General features: G+C 33.0%; 2 protein-coding genes across 9 annotated transcripts in view; both read right to left on the reverse strand.

The window, feature by feature from the left end:
• Nucleotides 1-22,751, reverse strand: part of LOC105256118 (neurocalcin homolog) — a 141,901-nt gene that overhangs the window by 58,026 nt on the left and 61,124 nt on the right. The window lies entirely within an intron of this gene.
• The window catches only part of LOC105256116 (neuronal calcium sensor 2), a 138,458-nt gene that overhangs the window by 54,771 nt on the left and 60,936 nt on the right, over nucleotides 1-22,751 (reverse strand). Inside the window, exons 1-2 of one of the 8 annotated variants that reach the window (XM_025407791.1) lie at nucleotides 11,149-11,917; nucleotides 8,360-8,778 (exon numbers count right to left, since the gene is read on the reverse strand). The exons of 4 other annotated variants lie outside the window; for them this stretch is intronic. The gene's annotated coding sequence lies outside the window, so the exon portion shown is untranslated. Of the gene's footprint in view, nucleotides 1-8,359; nucleotides 8,779-10,593; nucleotides 11,918-22,751 lie in introns of those variants that run through there. 3 more of the 8 variants (XM_025407790.1, XM_025407789.1, XM_025407792.1) reach the window with 3 other exon arrangements.

The following is a 22,751-nucleotide window of genomic DNA, read 5'->3' on the forward strand; positions in this document are numbered from 1 at the left end:
ACGAGCGTGCTTGTATAAGCGTTCCTTTTGCTTTGCGAGAGCACTACTTTCGCTGATTACGCCCTATGTTCGATCGATAATTGGAGTGATCTGATCGGAGAAAAGAATCGCAACGTCATCGCGAATATTCGCACATCGTAAATTTGGCATGTCCATTTTCTTGCAAGCCCATTTCTACGTCCATTTTCGCAACAGAGCTTTTCAGAGTCACGTAAAGCTTTGCCGAAAAAAACTGAAACCTTTTGGAGCGAAGAATTCGAATGAACGTGTATCTCTAATAACAACACAATTTAAATTAAAGAAATTGAGTAAATTGTGTGATTTAAATGTGCATCGTCTTAAAAATTCATCGGATACGAAACGAACATACTACTCACACAACACGGTTTATAATTGACATACTATGAATATAATAATTGCTATAGGATCTACTGATTTCGACAACCGACTATCGATGATTTCACGATAGTTGGTGATAATAAATGTAAAAGATGAGATGCTGCGTAAATTTAGCGACTCAGTTTGGCAGTTTCTTTGACTTTAACGGCCACGAAATGATACGCCAAATGCACGCATATATACATGTGCTATAAAAAGATGTTATGGAGACACACTTCGGGGAATGAACTTTGGGAGAATAATAAACATGTATATTCAAATGAAGACTATTACTCGGTGAGAAATTGGTTTTACTCCTCCAGGGGAGTATGATGTTTTACGGTGCCGAGAAATAAGCCGTCACCATCAAATGTCAAGAAAGAACGACAGACGTCAAGGATTTATTGTTAGATCGACATTGCCGGTAAAATTTTATCGTACGTATCGCCGCACTCTACATCCATTTATAACTACATTTATTCTCGCTGTATCGTAGTTTGAGGGATTTCGGCCATGGTTAATTTTAGCCGACGCATTATTCCGTCGCATTATGAAAAGATTTTTCCGGATATGTTCGTGCTTTCCGAGAAGGAAAATATACATGCTACGGCTATTATCGTTCTGAGACGCAAACACGCATTGGATCTAAGCCACAATGCAGAAATAAAATTCTTTCCCAAGGATAAGAATTTTTCTCTCTAGAAACTTCAAATAACAAAAAGACAATAAATATTAAATTCCTTCAATCTCTTAATTTAATGTATTTTACTTAAATTTATTTTTCCCGAATGTGTTGAAATCGGCTAAGTAAATAGATCTATTAGATTGATTTAAATATTATACATTTTCTTCCTTTTGTTTGGAAAAAGTAATATTTATACGATTCGAAAATGTTTTAAAGTAATAAATAAATAGCGAATATACATATTATACTCTCAAAAGATAAAATGCAAAAATATTATATCACTTAATAATTATGTCTACAATTATGATTAAAGATTATATTATAATATTATTTATAAGATTTTATAAGAAAAGGAAATATAAAGTATAACTTTTTACATTTTCAATATGCATATTCAAATTTGAGTATCTTCAAATACTTTTTGGCACAAAGAAGCATGGTTACAATCTCGACTAATTGTTAGGCCGATTTACAATGTCTATTACTTTCAAGAGTCAATATGTAGACTCAATTGCTCACCTTATTAAGATCAACGACTGCGCTTTACTAAAATAAGTTTACACTAAATTGCGTGAGCAATCAATCAAGAGTCGGACGAGTGTTGCAATTAAAGTCACCGCACGCGTCCGTTAATTCCAGTAATATTGCATAACAGATACATTTAGTATTCGATTCGCGTTGTTAACATAAATACGTGCCCTGCCATCGAAACAAAGATGGCGATTTGGAACACAAGAGAAAACCGCACCGGCGCGATGACATTTGCACAAGGCATTCGCACGATTGCGAGATTAACAAGATAATTATAACGAGCCATCATAATCGCGAAAGCGATTGACAGTACGATGACGATAATTCTATTGGCGGCCGGAATGAAAACGTGATGAAAGGTAGTCCCTGACGTTGTCGTGATGCGATTACGGGCCATCCGATTCCTACCATACGCCATCATTGTCCTCCTTCGACGAAGACATTCGAAGTCTCGTTTTCGATTCTTCCGACTCGGTGAATAATTTCAATTTCATCGGAATCCGTCGTATTAAATCTTGCTCCCGCTCGGAATGCATTTCTCTTCCCATAGTTTATCCGACTTTTCAAATGTAACAGCCCTTTGCGCGAAGGGTCATGAACTTGGCGACAATCATCTCGCCGAGGAAACTTGCCGCGTTTATTATTTACGATCGACCGTTATGTCGCCTCCGACTATCAGGTTTTATACAATCTCGTCTTACACCTCGTGCCGTCAGATGGATACTTGAGAGATAGCGTGGTGGGATTTACTGCCTCCGGGGAGAGACACTCCGGACAGATATTTTATTTGCGACGTCCGATCTCTTGCGGCTATTAATCATTTTCTCTCTTATGAATTCCCCGCAAAAGTTTTATTCGATTCTTGTATTTCAACCATGTACGTACGTATCATAAGCAATCGCGATCTCCGTGTGATAAATTGTTCATTCGACCGATGTAATTTTCTTTCGATCTCTCCTTCTCTTCTTTTCTTCATTTCTTCCATCCTTGGATAAGAGTCTTTATTCTCGCGTTGTTACATTCAAGCTCCTCTATTCAAGAATACTGCAAATCATAAATAATCAACGACAATTTATATCAATGATCGTTTGTCTGGGTATACACTGTAGAATCAATGGAACAAGAATAAAATGCAAGAATAAAATTACCACTGTAATCTTTCGTATGATTCTTGCAACCAGCAACATTTATCAACGATTAGAAGATAGAGTAAATTATCAAAATCCTTTTGAAGGAAGAAACATGGATTATATAGGCGATCAATCGATTCGAAAACTGATCTTCATTAAAGGTACACAATTCACGCATGTCACTTACACTAGACTGATACATCGCTTAAACGAACGTTATTAATCGATCGTCATTATCCGATCACGCTACAAAGATTGATATGTATATTGTAACGCGTTGATATCATCAGTGCTGTGAATACGATTACGCGAATTCAATACGGTCGACCGAACGCACGTGTAGCCGAAGTAAATCGAAAGGAAAGATCCACGTACAATAGGGTTACTAGGATCAATAGCTCAAGGCTGTACTAAATCCTGCTGTCGTGCTCGACATGTTCTGATATCGATTCTTCGAAACGACTCGCCTAAAAAAAATGAAGGCAAAAATTGTTGTTTCTTTTTACGTCTTTTACGTCTATCGATTGAATATAAAGCTGGTTGCAAATCGTTCGATAATAATAAGTAACCGACGCTTTTAAAAGCTTCTGTATTCATTACAGGCCTCTTCGTAATTTCTCCTTTGTTGCGAAATTATGACTGCACCAAACAAATGTATTAACGTGTAAATTATGCGCAAGCTTTACCCCTCGATATTTTTATCTCAATTATTTGTGTCATTTATAATATTGTATCATAATATTAATATTATTGTTTGATATTATTGCGTTTAGTACATATTCTCTTGGCTGGAAAATATTATTATAACGTAATATGTGTGTGTGTATGTTGTCTCTTTAATGGTAAAAAAATATTATAAAATACTACAAACACGAGTGAAATATCGTACTAAATATTGCGTTCATTTATTTTGCGAATATTTTTCAATTTGAAATTACATCATTCAAAATTACGTATCGTAATCATAATTTTGCGTAATCATACGCTTTGTAATGTTCATTTCTCTCACACTCGATGCAATGAATTATTCGAAATCATTGACTTATAATACATCCAATAGTGTTTGGTGATGACGATCCAGTCAGAAGCGACTTAGAATGTCAAGGATGACTGCTATAGAGTTCGATACGAGCCAACATCCATCTAGATAGAAGTCGATTGGCGAGCCAAGGTTGAGCTAGATTCTACATTCATTCTGTTATTAGACCGACGATGCGGTCATCGGGTACCCTGCCTCGCAATTTTTCTATCACGCGATTACGCCGATATCAAACGGCAAACTAAGAGGATGGAAATCTTCGATTTATGTTCTCAGAAAATATCCAGTTGATGTCACGCACGTTTTAAATAAGAAAATTTTATTTTTATATATATAACGTAAGAATAAAATTACGCACACTTTATATGATTTTCGTACAAACCGTATCGATTTGAAAAGATTAATATATATTAAAAAATGCGTCACTCAAGCAAAAGTGTTTTGTTGTTCAACATTTTTCCTCATATATATAATGTATAGATAATCAATAAAAAAAATTAATCGTAAGAGACAGGGAGCAATAGAAATCCCTTAATATTCTTATAGTTTAAATGTTAAAAATATCGTCAAATAGCGACAAAGCCCTGCAAAAAAATCGCTTAAGCGACTACAAAAGGGATAAATTCGTACCGATCGAGGGCTTAGTCGTAACGACCATCGGGACGATTTACAAAGCTATCGAAAGTCTTTTAAGAAGTTACCGGTGAGACGGCACGACGAAGCGAATTATTCAAATTGCCTTCGATCGAACACCGTCGATTGAATGAGAAAAAAAAAGGTTTCGTTCTTTGTGTGCGTAAATATCATTTTGTATGAAAATTTCATCAGTGTATATATCATACATGCGTCTCTGTGTGTCACAGCAATGCGTCTAGATCCAAACTATGAATATGCGAGTTAGTCGCACATCCGACTTTGTCACTAATTCGATAATTTACGGAATACATTTCGCGAAAACGTAATTTATTAGCTGCAAACGACACAAAATGTCACCTGAGATACATATAATTCTATATACATATTTTCAGAGTCGCTAAGTAACCTCGATATTAAAAAAAAGCGAGTATTCTCGTAAACTATTAAAAATATTTCTCACAAAGAGAGTTTTTTACACATTTTCAAAGTAAAATATATCTTTTATATACTTTTGAAATAATATTAAATTTAATTTAAATATCTCGTATGTTTTGTGTAAAATTGTTAAAATAATTTTTATACATATATAAAATCAAATGTATCTATCATTAAATATAATCGAATAACAGACAATTGGAAATAATTTTGAGTTAGAAATGTCAGATATGTTCAGATGTTGTGAAAATTTATTAAATTTACGAAGCGTATTTAATTCGGTCGATTTATATAATATATAACGTAATTATTTAATGTAATAATAATAAAAACAATATAAATATGTATAATTCAAATTATATATATATATATATATATATATATATATATATATATATATACACACACACACACACACACACATTCTCTCTCTCTCTCTCTTAATTTAAAAAATATTAAAATAATCAATAGTTTTAAAATACATATACTATATAAAAAAAATTGTTAAATCTTTTTAAAAATTTTATACAAAAATCTAAAAAATTGCATCTTTATATAATTATAATAAGTTATATAATAAGATATATTTTTACAAATGCTTCAAAATTCATGTCATTTTTCAACTATTCTCAAATATATTTAAGACAACAAAATATTTTTTGAAAACCTTCGACATTTCTCGACTTAAATAATTTTTAATAAAGTTACATAAGAGAAAACTAACATGAGGCTTGCGTATTATTTGATATAATATTAAACCAAACTGTCATAATGTGAAAGGTTTTAGATAAAAGATAAACTACACTTGGAATTATTGTTGCATGACCTTGTGCTACTTTCAGTACATACGTCTCGACTTTAACGCAGCTTCTCTGTATTTAAAAAGTCTGAAAAATCAATAAATGCACATTTACCCCTTTATTTAGCTTTGTATCATCGCGAATAAAATAACTCTAGTCTAGCTACTTCTATTAAATTCCCGGTCCATTGTAACAAAAATTTTAGATAAACGAGAAAAATTCTCGTGCAAATAAATGCAAAGAATCCTGAATAGATATTCCAAATTCATATAAATAGATTTTATATTTTTTATTACCTTTTTTATTAAACATATTTTTGACTTATATTTTTTAAAATATTCCGAGTATAAAATTTATGTAATATTTTTTAAAATGGTTAAAAATTGCAGCAAATTACAAACGAATGTCAAAAATTTAATACTTTCAAAAATAATATTCTTTAAAAAAATTTGAAAACTAATATAAGTAAAATTATTACCTTAAAAAAAAATTCATATTTTACAACAAATTATTTATTTTGTGACTGTTGGAACTTTTAAATTAATTAATTTAATTAATTCATTATTTTTTTAAGGCATAAGATATTAAGCAGACAAATCTCACATACACGCACATTCTAATGTCAATATTGGGCAGAAAGTGGCTTTCGATTGTGAAAGCAACTTTCTTGATCTTTCATGTACTGAAAAAAACGGAAAACGGATTGCCTTCGGCGACGTTATCTCGAGCACGCTTTACGTCGCAAGTGTACTGTGATGAACATGAAAACGGCCGACGAGCCGAAGATGATGGACGAGAGAGGTTACTGCTATGAGATCGACCATGAATTATGCAGACACTTCAAAAGCCTCATAGCTTCGTCGCGGTTGGATAGGGCGATGGTAGATTGAACGATGGGAAACGTTGTTAATGCGCAACAAGATGAGTGTTAAATCGTTCAGATGTCAAGTCACGAAATGCATTATCCTATAAAAATGACTTTACAAGAATGTCCATTGCGTCATTTAAACCAAAAAGTGATGCAGGACAATTTCAATTTCTTGTTATTTATTATCGAATATTCTTACATGTGATCTAGTATTAAAAAAATTTCATAAAGTAAAAAAATACACTGTCAATTATAATCTGTCACAATAAATGTAACATAATAATAAGATTCATAATAATAATAATAATATTAAAAGTAACGTATCTAATCAACATTAATTATCTAATATTACATAATCATATATGATTGCATATCATAAATTTCTTTTCAGCTAGAATGTGCGTGCTTCTTGACAAAACTTTTCAGTCGCAAAATATGTATAATTCTTTAACATTTTATTTTGCATGATTTATTCTACTCGTATCACTTTGCACCTAAAAAAAAATCAAAAATATTCATGCGCAAGTGTAAACACGATATTCATATAACTACAACCGTAATAGCACTTTGCATAAGTAAATATAATTAGCCCTCCATCTCCAAAGAGATATTATATTTTAATTATAAATCTTCCTAGAGAGAAACACATTTCAGATAAAATTTTCACCTAAAAGAAGCCAGACAATTATTATATCCCAAAAGTAAACAATTATTACATCCATGTTGATGATTGTAAAACAACGACCACGAATTAACGGCGCGGCGTGAAGTTTTAATCTGTCGGTCGTTTAATTTATCGAGAGAAGCAGCTGTTGTAAAGCTCTTAATTCTAATTGAACTTATATACAGGGTGTCTCATTATGGCGGTACAGAAACGGTACAAGACGCGAATGATTCGACTTTTCGTGACGCAAATACTCAAGGTAATTGAGCGTATTCCCCAATTTACTCTTCCAGAGAATTATATTTAATCCAAGCACGCGAATCCGTGTACCTCGAATTTATCTGCGGATGTCGTTCTCGACGTCACGCCAGTCATTTCGTATACAAAGTTTTACACTAATCTACAATTTATTTCCTCTTAATCCACCTTTTTACTATTTTCGAATACTATTTCACGAATATTATTTGTCGACACTTGTTTAGTGATGACATACATTTTTGAATTAGCATCTTAAGTTAAATAGTAAGACGATACTATTGCAAACCTAAATAGTGAAAAAAACTATGGATAATTAAATAAATATTATTTTATTTTATTATTATTTTAATATATTATTATTAATTTTATATTATTATTATTTTATTATATATTTATGACCTTTTTAAGAGAAACAAAACGTACTCAATCAATCTCTTTACGAATCGACAAATTTCATTTTAGATCAATGCATATAGATATTTTCATGATATACAGATTCTCAAAAATAATGGATCGAATTTTAATATTACTTACGTTCGAAAGAAATTGTACAGTAATGAAGACTGTCAATTTGCACAGAGAGAGTGCAAAACGAAAAAAAGTCTACGAACACCTTAGACGAGTTCAGTTTTCGATGTTACATCTCTGGAAAAGTCTACTTTACGTCGATTGTCGCTATCATCGCTATCATCACGAGTAAATGTACAAATTGTATTTCTACAGTGAGAATATTTAAACCGCAATATCAAATATCCCTTGCAATTTTTCCTTAAAATTCCCAAGTAACCCCGTCTCTTAGATTGGACGTATTATCGGAGCAGGAGGGGGTGGAGAAGAAAAATAAAGAGAAAAATCGAAGATATCGAATCTCGACGTTTCTCCTCGCGAAATCTAAGGATTACAGGGTGTTAATAAACCGCAGGAAAGAAGCTTACCGGTTCAGTAGGGGCGTTATTCCACAACTCCAACGTCTGTCGTGCAATACTCTCTTCGTATATATCCCTCGAGATAAACGATAACGTTCGCTCTCTCTCCTTCCCCCCTCTCTCTCTCTTTCTCGTACGAGACAATTGGGCTCGCGAATTCGGTTACGTCTCGTTTGCACTTGTTCGTCGAGCTTGAAGAGAGAGAGAAAAGCTGGGGCCGACTTGCTCACGAGAAGCTGAAGGCGTCGTTCGTCCGAAAAGCCGTGGCCGCGAGATCGGCGCCGTGGGTGGCACAGGCTCCTTCACGACACATGGAACGTGCCCCGTTCGCGAGTCCGCAAGTCACTGGTGCAACCGGCGCGATGGCACCCTCCTGGCTCGCGTACCCTCGCGCGCAATTCGCGAGCGCATATTATCTCACCTGCGTCCTGCGGATCACACATCGGAAACGCGCTATCATTTCACGCCGCTGCGAGGAACGCACGGGCTTCGACCAGCGGCGTGGCTTGGCTCTTTGCGTATATATTCGCGCTATCGATCGTACCGTCCCGGTACGTGTGCCGGCCGATAAAGGGCCGCAGCTGCACGAGGAGAAAGAGAGAAACGAGGGAGAAAAAGGGGGGAAGGGGGGAAGGGGGGCGAGGGGGTAGGGAGGTACTCGGCCGCGTTTAACCCATTACCCCCGTCCGATTGCATTACCTCCCTTTCCCGGTTCGTGCTTAAAGTTTAAACGCGTGGCTTAAAGCCGTCGTATACGTACGCTACGGTATACACGGATCGAATTTAATCTGGGACACGCGTGTTTAAAATTTCAAGCCCTCTCGCTCGACGACGGTGCAACAAGCTCGCCGTGAATCGAATCGACTGCCGAATTTCTTTCTAGCGTTTAACCCAACAACTGGAATGCGGGGGCGATGTGGAATTGTTTATTTACATAGCGAGAGAGGCCGCGGGGGAGGAGAGGAGTTTATCGATTTCGTGATGCAACGTATCGCCTTCTTTTTCTCGTCGTGCCTTTTATATGCATCCGATTCTACGCCGCTACGTCTACGTGTATACAAAAATGGATAGGAATAAATTCATCTTACCGATGTGTAATCTCCCGCATATTACCGTGATACATAAATAGATACGTCGCGATAAATCAATTTCCCCAGAGCTCTCGTTTCGCGTTTCTCAGGAATCCCATAGAGACCGTACAATCTTAATATTCGAGCAATTTCCATTGCATTCTCTCTTTGCGAAAAGCTAATTTCAAGTTTCATTACTCTAGTATTTAATATTACAGAATGGTGGACTTACTTTGGTTATACATACTCTGATTATTCGTATCGAATAAAATTTCACATAGATATAATCCGACTCAAAGTAACATTCTGTATTCGATATTAATTCCAAACATTATTTTCGCATTTTTTTTTTAATGAAATATTAAAGATGTCGAAAAGAATTTACTGTTGAAATGAATTGTCAGCTCGCAGATGTTTATCAAAGGACGTGAGAAAATATTTTCGAATTTAAATGGAAAAAAGAAGACAAATATACAGAATAACAGACAGAATTTTAAGCGCGAGATGAAACATGAATAATTTCTTTATTTCATCATTGTGTTTATTGCGTTTCGCATCAATCATATTCAACTCCAAAAGCTCTCGAGCTCGATACGTCGTTCCTTCCACGATTTAGTTTCATAAAATTCTTTCCGAATGACCCACGAAGTGACTAATCTTACAGGAGATTAGCGGTCTGAGACGTGATCGGAAAGCCAGATCTTATCGAATGACCCTAATTCTCTTTCAGCTATTTATTTCTCCCACGCTATGCGTGCAAAATGTACGAGCTGACTTTGGAAAATTCAACGGGATAGGAAAAGGATCGTACATTATGAAGATGTCTATCCCAGCTTTGTCTAATTCAAAGAGAGACGTCGGCTCTCTAAAACGCTTAGACAGCGAATAGCCGTCAGTCTCGCAGGTATGCTCGACGTTTGCGAACTCGGCAGCTACTCGGGAATTCCAGGAACAAAGGATGTAGAAAATTGAGGGATTTTTCGTCCTTTTTGCAGCCTCCCCTCTACTCGGTACGCCCCGGGGGTCCACCGAGCGTACTCGCGCGGAATACCTATACGACCCGTACAATCTCCCTTATCTTTGGCTCCTCAACCCGGTCGTAAGGACTCCTACCCCCCTTTTCCCCTTCCGTCATTACGCCTAGGATCCCTCGCTAATTAGTTGTACACTCACGTCCTTGTAAGGAAAAGGGTCGCTACTCCAGACCGTCCTATATCGTGACTTAAACGCCAGCGGGATTCTCAAGTGGTTTTTCTTCTTCTCTCTGTCTCTCTTTTTCTTCTATTTTTGCCGCGGCCCTTTACGTTTCTCTACAACGCCGAGATTGTCACTTCGAGCTGATAGCGTCGTGGCATGATTCTTACACGCGGTATACTCGCTTTTCTCCCCTCGTCAAGCGAGAAGGGTGCGTGCTCGATCAAAGAGGACAGAACGAGGACGCGCGCGATTCTCCTCTCGTGCTTCTCTTCTCTCTTCTTCGCCCTCAACCGGCCTTTCGTTGGCTGAACAACAACGAGCGACCCGATCCCGCAAGAACCCGCAGGGTCGAAGGCGAAGAAGACGGATGTCGGAGTAAAGAAAAGAGAAAGAGGCGCGATATCACGAAGCCCTTCTTCCGCTCGAAGGGAGGCTCGTCGGGATACGAGGGGGAAACGATCCGGACGGAAACGACTCGCACAACAGGCGGACGTCCCGTCTAGCGACGTGAGAGGCGTGCGCGTTTGTTACCCGCGGTGTTTCTCTCGCGGCTGAAAACCGTCGACGACGATACGGCGCGTTTTCTAGCACGTACGAGTGCGGCGGAGGTACTAGCTAGAGCGAGGCGAAAGCGTCGGTGCGAGGTCTCTCTCCCCGAGACTGATCCTGCGTGCTGAACGAACCGTCGCCGCCGCCGCCACCCGCCACCCACTCCCACCGCCGTAGGATTCCTCATGGCCTCCGCTGCCCCTTCTCCTTTTCCTGCTGCCCCCTCTGGTTTTTCTCTCGGCCCGCGAAAGCTTCCACCTCCTACTTCTCTCTCTCTCTTTCTCTTTTCCGGTCTATATACGACCCTGCTTCCGTCTCTATCTTTTCGCGCCCGTAAAGCGTATCTTCCGCCACTCTCTTCGACACCTCCTACCGATTGTCCTGTGTTCTTCGTCGCTTCTTCCGCCGTCGACGGCGACGGTGTCCGTTGGCGTGAACCGTTGCACGCGTGTGATCCAATGATTGCACAGCTTTGGATATCGCTGCATCGCGCGACATCGACGTTTAACCGATTTCACGATTTCATTTCTGCATCCGAGAGCGCGAGATCATTTCAAGATTACGTATCGCGGCGAGAATCGTCGCGAAGAACGCGACGATTTGTGTCAGAGCGGTTACATCATGGAATATCTTGTGACGAGGAAATTCGATGAAATATCACGACGCTCCTTCTCTTTATCGCGAGCACATTAAAGTTTCAAAAAGAGGGAGCATCTTCCAAGAGTTCCTGCTTAACACCTGCTTTTTTATACATTTGTATTTCTAATCTTTAATATTGTAATAAAATTGCGAGATAAATTCGCAGCTCGATAAATTATTGCCCGAAAACGTACATGCGAACATTGTAAATATATGCATATTTTATTTACTGAGCGTTCTTCTCTTCTTTAATTCCTTCGTATTTCTGTCAAAATAATGTAAAATTTGTACGGAATAAGGAAAAGTTTCGCGCGAACACATTGTAGGAAAATTAACTTTACTTAATCAACCATATAACGTTGGAGGAAGCAAAATGAATATCTACTGTTAGAAAAATAATGATCAAAAAATTCATGTTCCTTGCGCATGACTGTGCTTCCTAGCGAGGAATTTACAGTGATTTTACTCTAACGAAGATAAATATGTATCGTAAATCAGTATTATAATTATCGCGGACTTTGCAAACGAGATAACCAACCAAACAAAATAATACAGTGAGTCAATGCAATTTTCCGATAAAGCAAACTTTTAAACCGTCTAATTCCGTTGAGTCTCACATGATAATCATGCATGTGAAAATTATATCCGATAAAACCGTATTTTGATAAAGCGTGTCTTATCGCGCGATCTTGAAAATCTTGTGAACTTTAATTTATAATTTTATCAATTTCAAACCATGCGCAATTTTAAAATAATTTTAAATTGATTTTAAAATGATTTTCAAATATTTAGAGAAAAGTAAGTAATAAAACGGATACTAATAAGGGCCAAGAGCAGATAAGCAAGAGCAAAATAATTAATAACTCAACGATTAGAAAAATTGCGTTTATCGTAGCACGTTTCGGCCCATTTCGAGCCATCGTCGGTAAACAAGGAATAGAAAAAACGCAAATTTTTCTGCGCATAGTCACAAACGGGAACCTCCCAGATCGAAAACACAAGCATCCGGGATAAAAATATGTCTATACCGAGCGCACAATCGCAAAACTTTAAAATGATGAGCATTTACTGTACGTGTCTAACAATTGAGTTATTAATTATCTCGCGTTTATTAACCTGGCTTTTATTAGATTGTTTATTTATCGAGAGCCTACTCTTTTTTTTATTTCAATATTTATCATTCCTTCTTATTCAAATATTTATCACTCTCTGAATAAGTGTCTCGCATTATACGGTCTCATTTGATCTTATTTTACGTCGCATCATACCGCATAGAAGCGACTTGTCGTTCGAATTCAAGCCGCGAATGTCACGTGTGTCGCGTTTCGTTATGTCACATCGAAAGTCGAATTGTCCGGCGCAATATCACAATTCCCATGCAAATATATATCCCTCTCGCTTTAACAAAAAGCGATCGTCGATAGCCACTGCACGATCCCATGCGGAAAGCCAAACGGTTGCTCGTTCCGCATCGGGTCAACAGAGCTGAAAATGGATTCGAATGATAGAAACCGAATGATGTAATTAATATCGATTAACGTTTTATCGGTGAATTCTGAGTGTGCAATATGAGTCTGCGTTACAATCGGCCTGAACACAGAGAAACCACAGGACAGGCATCCATGGTGCGGTATCATTCGCGGTACGATACTGCAAAAAGAAACGAGAGGAGCGCAGGGCAGCTTTTCATTCACGATGAAATGCAAATGCGTGCAAACGTGTGCGAGGAACGATACGCGGTCATCCAAACTCATGATTTTTCAAACAGAGCAAAAGTCAATAATCGTGCTGGTCGCGATAAGATAAATATTATGTATGCTTGTACACGTATTGTCGTCGTTATATATATTGTTTGCGAATCAATGGAAACTCTTCTAACAAGTTTTATTTAAATATCTGAATATCATTAGCAACGTAAGCAAATTAAGCAAATTAATACAGAAAATTTAGCGACACTAATGTATTCTCATCGTGTACCGCAATATTAAAAAGAAATGATTGTTTTACAAAGAAACTTTATATGATAAATAAATTAAAAATTAAGAAGAAAACAAATTTAAGAGTTTGTCTCAAGTATCGATAAAATTAAACGATAAGGATAATATATGAAAATTTTGTACAAAAAGGTATAAAAGAAAAAACCTGTAAAAAAAGAAAATTAAAGTAAAACAAAATTATTAAAAAATTATACAAAAATATACAAAATTATACAAAATTATACAAAATTATACAAAATTATACACAAATTAATGTTTTTCTAATACTAAGAATAATAATGTAATATTTCGATGTTAAATTATATAACAAATGTACAAAAAATTTATCCTTATTAGATTTTTCAAGCTGAAAATTGCAGAAAAATGTTTCAAATTGAAAGACAAATTGATATCGTAATTAATATGCAAAAAATATTGTGTCATACATGTAAAAATATAATTTATCAACTCGATGTATATTAGATAGATTCCATTTATATTAACTCCAATGTATTCATCGTTTCATTCGATTTTCCCTATCATTTTTAAAAACTGCTTTATACATATATTGATATGATTATATACAATAATAGTAGAAATCAATCATGGCTTAAATAAACGTCATGAAAATCGCAGAATACTAAGAATATACATTCCAATAATTACTATGTATCGCATTAGATGAACAGCGTTAATCACGCATGATTACATTTACACGATGCATGTATAATCTACGTAAGCAAATTATTTGTCAATTAATGTGATCAAAACAGAGTGCATTAGTCAGCGATTTATTCCATGAAAAGGATTATTTTTCTTGTTAAAATAGGTGGAAGTAATGATTTTATAATAAATAATATTTATTATAAACATATCCGTGATTTATAATTAATAACAGTATCCAGATCCAAGTAATTAATCTGGAATAAAGTAAAAAAATATAAATTGATTGAATGTCACGCGTCTCTCTCGAAACATGGTAATTTTTTTACTTTCAATTAAAAATCGTCGCACAGCAGCTTTAAATTCATTCTATGTCAATATAGTGCAACCTTGCATCCATTCCATTTAGCTATAATTCGTTTGCCCAAAAAAGTGGAACGCGCATCGTTCTTTCCGTGCGGCTTTTCAATTTTCTGCACGAACGATCGTCGATGTACACGACAGAAAGGCAAAAGGTCTACATTGTGCGTAAATTCGTCACGCGAAAGAACAAGAAAAGACGTATCACTGTGTGTACATTCGTGTTTTTCGCGACACGTTTCATACATCAATTTGCTCACGCACGAAAAAAAAATTTTTTTTTTAGCAATCATGGAAGAAACGATCCGGGATGAAACATGTGCATCCATGGTAAACGAAATGCATAAACAACATAAATATATCTGCAATTTTAATATTGTCATGCCAGCAGGCATTCGCGGTATCGATCACGTTGGAATTCTTAAACTGAACAAATAACTCATAATAATCACAGTAGATGTAAAAGCTTCGATTGAAATATTTGTTGATATTATTAACGAATTATTAAATTGTTATTCAAATATGAAATGCAATATTTTTCTATTTTATTCGTTATTAGGAAATTTTTCTCGTATTTTTTTCACATAGAATGAAATATTTATTTATGTAGAATTTATTTGATTAATGAAGAAAATCAAAGAGTGTTTATACTGACAATTTTTTTACTTTTATGTACAAATGTATACATTTGTTGTGTATGTCTCATATTTACCTATGTTGTATTGCAAATACTAACGAATCTCCTTAAATACTAGTACCTCGAATTTTGCATGGGTTTCGTTAAATTTTTCTTTTAAGTAAAAATACTATTACTACGAAAAGTCGGTCAAACACACACACACACATTTAAAATATATTTAAGAAATAAAATATATTTCAAAAATAAAATAATGAAAAGAAACAGCTCGCTGTAGCTCTTTTACATTTTTCTTTCACTTCATTACTGTAATTGACACAAGCACAGACATACGAAAACACAGATTTTATTCTTAAGAAATTGTCTTAAAAATGTCTCTAAAATACGAGCATTGTCGGGAAATGAATAGAAAAAAATATCGATCTCTTTATCACTGCGGGAACGGAGATTCTCACAGATCTCTCTCTTTCTCTATCCTTAAGATAAAATTGGCAAAAAGTCGTGAGCGCACAGAGAAAAGCACTGTTCGTTCCTGCGAGATTCGCTCCCATGTATACTTTTCATAGCAGGAACAGCTACGGGAGCAAGAAATGCACACTACGTACCGAAAAAGGTTACTTCTAAGTGCACGATACGATTTAAAAGAACCGACATGGTTTCGTGGCGAATATCCGCCCTGACGTTGAATTGCAAGTAACTCGGAATAAATCTACCTGGGTGAGAAAAATGGGACTGTGAAAGCCGATTATTTTAAAAGAAGAAAATTTTCGAGCTCACAAAAACTTCTCAAGCTATTAAATAATACAGAAATGAATCAAATATCAATGTGTTGATATATATCTATGTAGAAAATATAAAAAATACTGTAATATCTAGTATAAAGAAGTATATGACATTGTTACCGAATTAAAACAAATTTAGGCAAATTTGTTAATATTTTTATTTTTTCCAATAACGATCGAAACATAAGAGATTTAATTGCTTTGATATTCGTCGATTTTTTAAATTAAATTAAATTTTTTATTATATATTCCATTTCTAACGTCTAATTTTTTAGCGATAGATTTTTCAGATAAATTACAAAACAAAAATTTTTATAATAAAACATCGAGAATATAATGACTTTGATGTCGGAATTATTTAAGAGCGCTGAGAATTTAAATAAATAGCAATCTCTTTATTAAAGATCAAAGATTCTAAGAAGGAGGATTCAAAGGCACACGTAAAAATTTTAGAAATATTTTAGAAATATTTAAAAAAATAATTATCTAAGACGCGAAAAATTTTCTTGAAAAAAATTCATTTGAAACAAGAATAAAATATGAGCTTAAGAGAAATTTTGTTTTTATGAAGCAAAATTTTAAAAAGCAGTTTTGCAGATACATAAATGTCCATATATATACAAATGCAATGTTCAAATTTTGTCCATTTTTATAAAATGGACAAAATATAATAAATACAAATATAAATATAACATTTTTATAAAATGTTTTAAATAAATAACAAAAAAAGAATATTTAATCGAATATATTTTAATACTAAATATGTTTTTAATACATTTCCTCCATTTTTTTAATTAAATGAAAATTACAGCTGCATGCGACGAACAGTGTATCCTGAGAAATGCATTACGTTTACTGCACTTGCGTAATGTATCGTATGCTTGCTTATACACAGTATAACTGCTAAAGTAAATTTCCTTTATAAACTTGCTGTTCTGGATCAGTGATTCCGTTAATGTTACTAATATTAGACAGCAGAAGTATAATTTTAATTTTCAGTTCAGATAAATTTATTTTGCCATTTTGACATCAATGTATAATTTGTACATGTATGATCAAAATAATTGACTATATTGTGCATTTTTTATATATTTATTTTTGATATCTAATTTGAGATATTATTATTGGAAAAAATAAAAACATTTTTTGATCAACAAACGCTTTTTTTGATCATTTTAATTCGAGAAAAATTATATAACCTCATACATATTATCTCAAAAGATCAATAAACGAATCAATAAAATAAACACAAATAAATGAATTTAATTAGAATTTAATACATTAACATCCGCTGCAAAAATTATTTAATTACAAAAAATTAATATATGTCACATAAAAGATTAAGCATAATAGGATTTAAAGAGAAAAGTCAAGAATTCGACAGAAAGAAAGAGGATATTTATTGATACTGGATTTAAAACAAATTTCTGTTTCTGCGCACAAGAATAATTGGATGTAGCTTTAAATCGACTATATTAAAAAAGAAAACATCAATATATTTCAGTGAAATGGGTCACTCTGTAAAACGACAGGTTCTTTTTTTCCATGGAATATAGAAGCAAAAAACCAGATAAATCACGTTTGCACGTATTGTCGCGATTGTCATAGAAAATGGAGAACTGCAGAAAGTCAAATATGCCATAAAAAAAAACTTTTTTTTATTGCTACTTCAAAATATTATTTTTGTTACTGGTGTTGTACCTCAAAATACACGATTTATTGAAATATGCAACTCGAGTCGATAAAACAATTATCAACAATTGAACACTCACATATGACAACACATGGATATTATTCTAAATTATTTAAAATATTTAATTCAGATATCGCATGTATATACATACATATAATAACAAGTATGTCAAACTGTTGTTCAAAATTATAATTTGTTTACGATATAAAATTATAATACTTTCTATATTTTTACTGCAGAGAAATTATCTTCAAATATATCTACGCGTACAAATAAGCTATGGCAGAGACATAACATTCTCTTCTCTTCAAACTTTAGAAAGATACAGAAATGCCTATTTCCAGAAAGGAAGATCGTCTGGTATTGTGCAAATCGAATTTATTTACTTGTCCGTATATTCTAGTCAACGAAAAACAGCATGCAATCTCGTATGAAGCCGTCGTAGCGCTCCACATTTCTGACGTGCTTGCATATAATATACATGTATATCTGTGTGTGTATGTATTTCACAAAGAATTTCCATAAAATGCACATTCATCTCAAGGAACATCTTTAACATCGTACTCTTCAGGAAATCATTGATCGTTCGATTTGCTTGCGGAAGCAAAAACAAAATCGCTCGCAATTGTTAATCTGCATGCTACGCAGCTATAAATTTATAACAGATTAATCGATTTTGCGCGATCAAAAACAGATATACTAGAATAATTTAACGCACACCAAATAAACTCTATTACTCATAAAAATATAATAGTTTCGATAATAAAACGTTGGAAAAAATTTTGTTTCAAAATATTTTTCCGAGAAAATAAATAATTGTGAGTATTTCTTTCTTGCTTCTATGCGAGAAATATTTCTAGTATCACATATAACACTTCGATGCGGGATATATTATTTTCTTAATATAAAAATTATTCAATATTACAACAAAATAAAAATCAATGAAAATCAATATATTTTTTGTCAGAAAAATTATACGCTTCGCGTTCATAAAAACTAAGACGTGTTGCAAATGCATGAATAAGAGTAAAATGCAGGCCATAATAATTGACCTAGTACGTTGATCATTTGAATAATGTACTATCGTGTATTTTGATAAGCAATAAAAAACACAAGCGTCCTTCAAACAACTAAATATAATGTTCCTCTATTTTTCATCGTGCCCAGATGAAGTATTAGAACGCCGATAAAGATATACGTGAATGCATATAATGTGCAACTCGTCACCACTACAAGTTTTCTTGCAATATACCGTAATGTGCGTGTTTTCTTCGCAAGCCAAAATAAAATCGTTACGTAAAAAACATAATTTAATATTAGTAAGTTTTTGATATCTTCCAATAAATTTACGCATTATTTTTCCTTGGAAAATTTTTTAACAGTGTATAATTGACAATTTTGTGAATGTATAATAATATATACAAATATCTGTTTAACATGGAACTTTTATGATTATATTTTAAAATAATCGTAAAAAAATATAATTATAAATCATATAGATATAATCATAAATTCTAACATATTCGTGATATATTTACTGTAGGATTAGAAAGTTCTTTTATATCCTGTCATAGCACTAATACCTTTTATATTACTAGTACATTAAAATGTCAGCAAGACAGAAAAAATTATGCTGATAAATGAATTATTATTTATTAACGAAAATTTATCGAAAGAATTATTCTACCTTTATATTATTTGCATCGTAACTTAAATTCTCTCTCGCTTAAGGTAAAGATTTTAATATATTCGCCGAAATGGCGTGTGATACGTACGATGCATACTTGATTTGTTATCGCGATCGTTATTGCACGCTGTGCACGTTGCGGATACGTTAATGATAACGTTGAAGAATATTATAATGTATGACCTTTACGTTTTTTCTTATGAGATGATATAATAAGCAATCCAGAGTTTCTGGCTCTTAATTATGCTCGCAATAACGACATGTCTCGATAAAGAAAAATAATGTTAAGCTAATTTGATCAAATCGCGAAATTTTGCTTCATCTTTAATCCACTATTTTTGTCGAATCAAAGACTATTTTGATTAAAGTAATTTGCGAATATCAAAAAAGATATTTATTAACAAGTGTTATTGACTTCTAATTTCTTTTTATTTAACTTGAAAACATGTGGAGGCATATTTTAATCTATTATGTTAGCAAAATTATTTCTGTTTTGTATGCCTTGTACCATTAAATGTCTGGAAACGCATATGAATTCGATACGCATCTTAATTATTGCCACAAAGTAATTGTGCTGCAACGAAAACGTTGCGCACACTACGACCTTTTACATTTTTCAATCTCGAAATAAAATCCGGAGATTTATCTCTACTATACGAGTATTATATCCGAGTTACAATTTCGTTCAAGAACGATTGTCATAGAATAATGTAGAATAAAAAAGAAAATGCTAACTTAACAAATATACATATAAAAGTATATTACATTTATATGTGTGTGTGTGTGTGTGTGTGTATCGTATTGATCTATCAATTTTAAAAGAAACTTTACAATTTTCAAAAGAAAATTATTCCTCTTTTATTCTTTCTCTAATTCTCATATAAAATTAAAATAATAACATCTATGTAAAAGTAATTTTGTCTTTTAATAATATCTTTTTAATGATTTGAGTAAGTTTTAATTATATAGAAATATTTAATAAAATAATATTTTTTTCTGAGAGATCAAAAAGAAATTAGTTAATAATATGTCATTATATTATATCACATAAGTGGAGCATTATAATATATAGCATCTCATTTCATTCTTTTTTACTTGATTACCTCATTCACTATTTTTTTATGATGATCATCCAATTTGTCGTTAACGATCATTTGTAAACGATAATGATGTCATAGAACCGAATAGGTTTTAAAAAGCAAAATCTTGAAAGAAAACTAATGCCTGGATTATCGCTTTTAAATATCATTATACATATAGAGATGCAAAGAATTTTAAAAGTCGAAGTAACTTCTTTAAGATTCATAAAAATGAAAAAAATTAGAGAGATTTAAAAAAGATTTAAAAAAAGATTTAAAAGAAAATATTGAGATTTATATAACTCTTATTAGATAAATTATTTTAGATTTTAATTAATTCCAATTAGATCTTGCTTTTACAAAATTTAAATTTAAGATGCCGTATACATTACAATTATACAATATTATATTATACTTAACTTTAAACTACTGTAAAAATTAACTTTTAATTGAAATTAATATATATATATGTATGAGAATGAAAAAGACCGATTATATTATATGATATTAATTTTAGCTAATAAATTTTATGTAATTATAAAAATTATGATATATTGTAGTATAAATAAAAAATTCCGTATAGCGGTTCTAAAAATGTTTAAAATCATATTAATAATTATATAAAAATTATATTTGCCAAATTTCTTGTATTTTAAATTTTACATGTTATTACTTCGATTGATTAAGCTATTTTACATAAAAATATTTAACAATGTGAAATGTATTTCTTCAAAATTTAACTTTAAAGATCTTTGTTCGTAACAGAATAATTCTATCTTACTAAATTGTTCTTTATTATATTTTATCTTTATTATTAAATTCTCATTACAACTTTATAATAGCCACTTTATGCCACGCGTTTCTCTTTATGCGCAGGTGGTACGCAGGTGGTACGCAGTTATTGAAATGCGTTTAATTTAAAATGTAATACTCAATTTATTTAAGTTATAAAATTAGAAATACTAATTCCTTAATAAATTACTTGGATTCTTTTCCTAGAAATTATTATCGTAAATGTCGCAGGAGCAATCCTCCAAAAAAAATTCTGTTACTCTTTACCGCTTATTTTATAAATTTCTTAGCAGATTTGCATTATTTCGTATACTCGCAAAAAATTATCAGTACTTTAAATTAAATGCCGGATACTAGATTATATATTTACCGATTGGTAAATATATAATTACTTGGTTTATTGGTAATTTATTAATTGATATATATAAATATATATATGTAATTATGCTTTTTGGAAAAAAATATTAAACATTATAGGATTTTAAGAAAAAAATGGTAACTCACAATTTTTTAAGAAAACATCTGTATCTGAAGAGAAAAGAATAATTTTTGATGCGCTCTGTAAAATCGCATACACATATACACATGGTTTTTGTTAACCATCGTTGTGCTACATTTCGCGTGCCGCTCGAAACTGCATCGCCTAGTTAACATAAGCTCAATTTTATAAGAACCTTGGCGCGTAAGAAGAAATTAAGATCATCGCGGATAATAATCCGTGAGTGTTGCGAGAGCAAAAAAATCTGCTTGCGTGTCGCGCGGTCATAAAGCGAAAGAGAAAGAAAGAGCGCGTATTTTATACCTTGTGCTAACTTTTGAAGAGTTCGCGGACAACTCTAGGCGGTGTCTTGCGAATGATATATCTGTGACAAGTCCACCCGGTTCTTATCTCGCAATGTCTAGTAGTCTTATAAACTTTCTTAGTAGCTTGCTTGATACTTGTGCCATCATGCGCTATATACCATATGTCAAAATACCATATATCACTGATATTGTATATTATCTCCATTGTTGTATCTTGTGCAAGAGTTATTAATTTTATTTTTAACATTGTTACTATTTCATAACTGTTATCATCAGCATAATATATGTCATTAGTATTGCGTTATAACATCTATAAGTATGTTGCTTATTTAGCATTATATCTGAAATAATCAAAAATTTCAACACAGTTCCCAAATTAAAAACAAAAGTATAATAAAAATAATCAATATATGTATTTAAAAATTAAACAAATTAATAAATTAGCAATTTCATTAAAATTTATTGTAACTGCA

The sequence above is a fragment of the Camponotus floridanus genome, unplaced genomic scaffold, assembly GCF_003227725.1.
Source record: "Camponotus floridanus strain SB8 unplaced genomic scaffold, Cflo_v7.5 scaffold19, whole genome shotgun sequence".
Lineage (NCBI taxonomy): Eukaryota > Metazoa > Arthropoda > Insecta > Hymenoptera > Formicidae > Camponotus > Camponotus floridanus.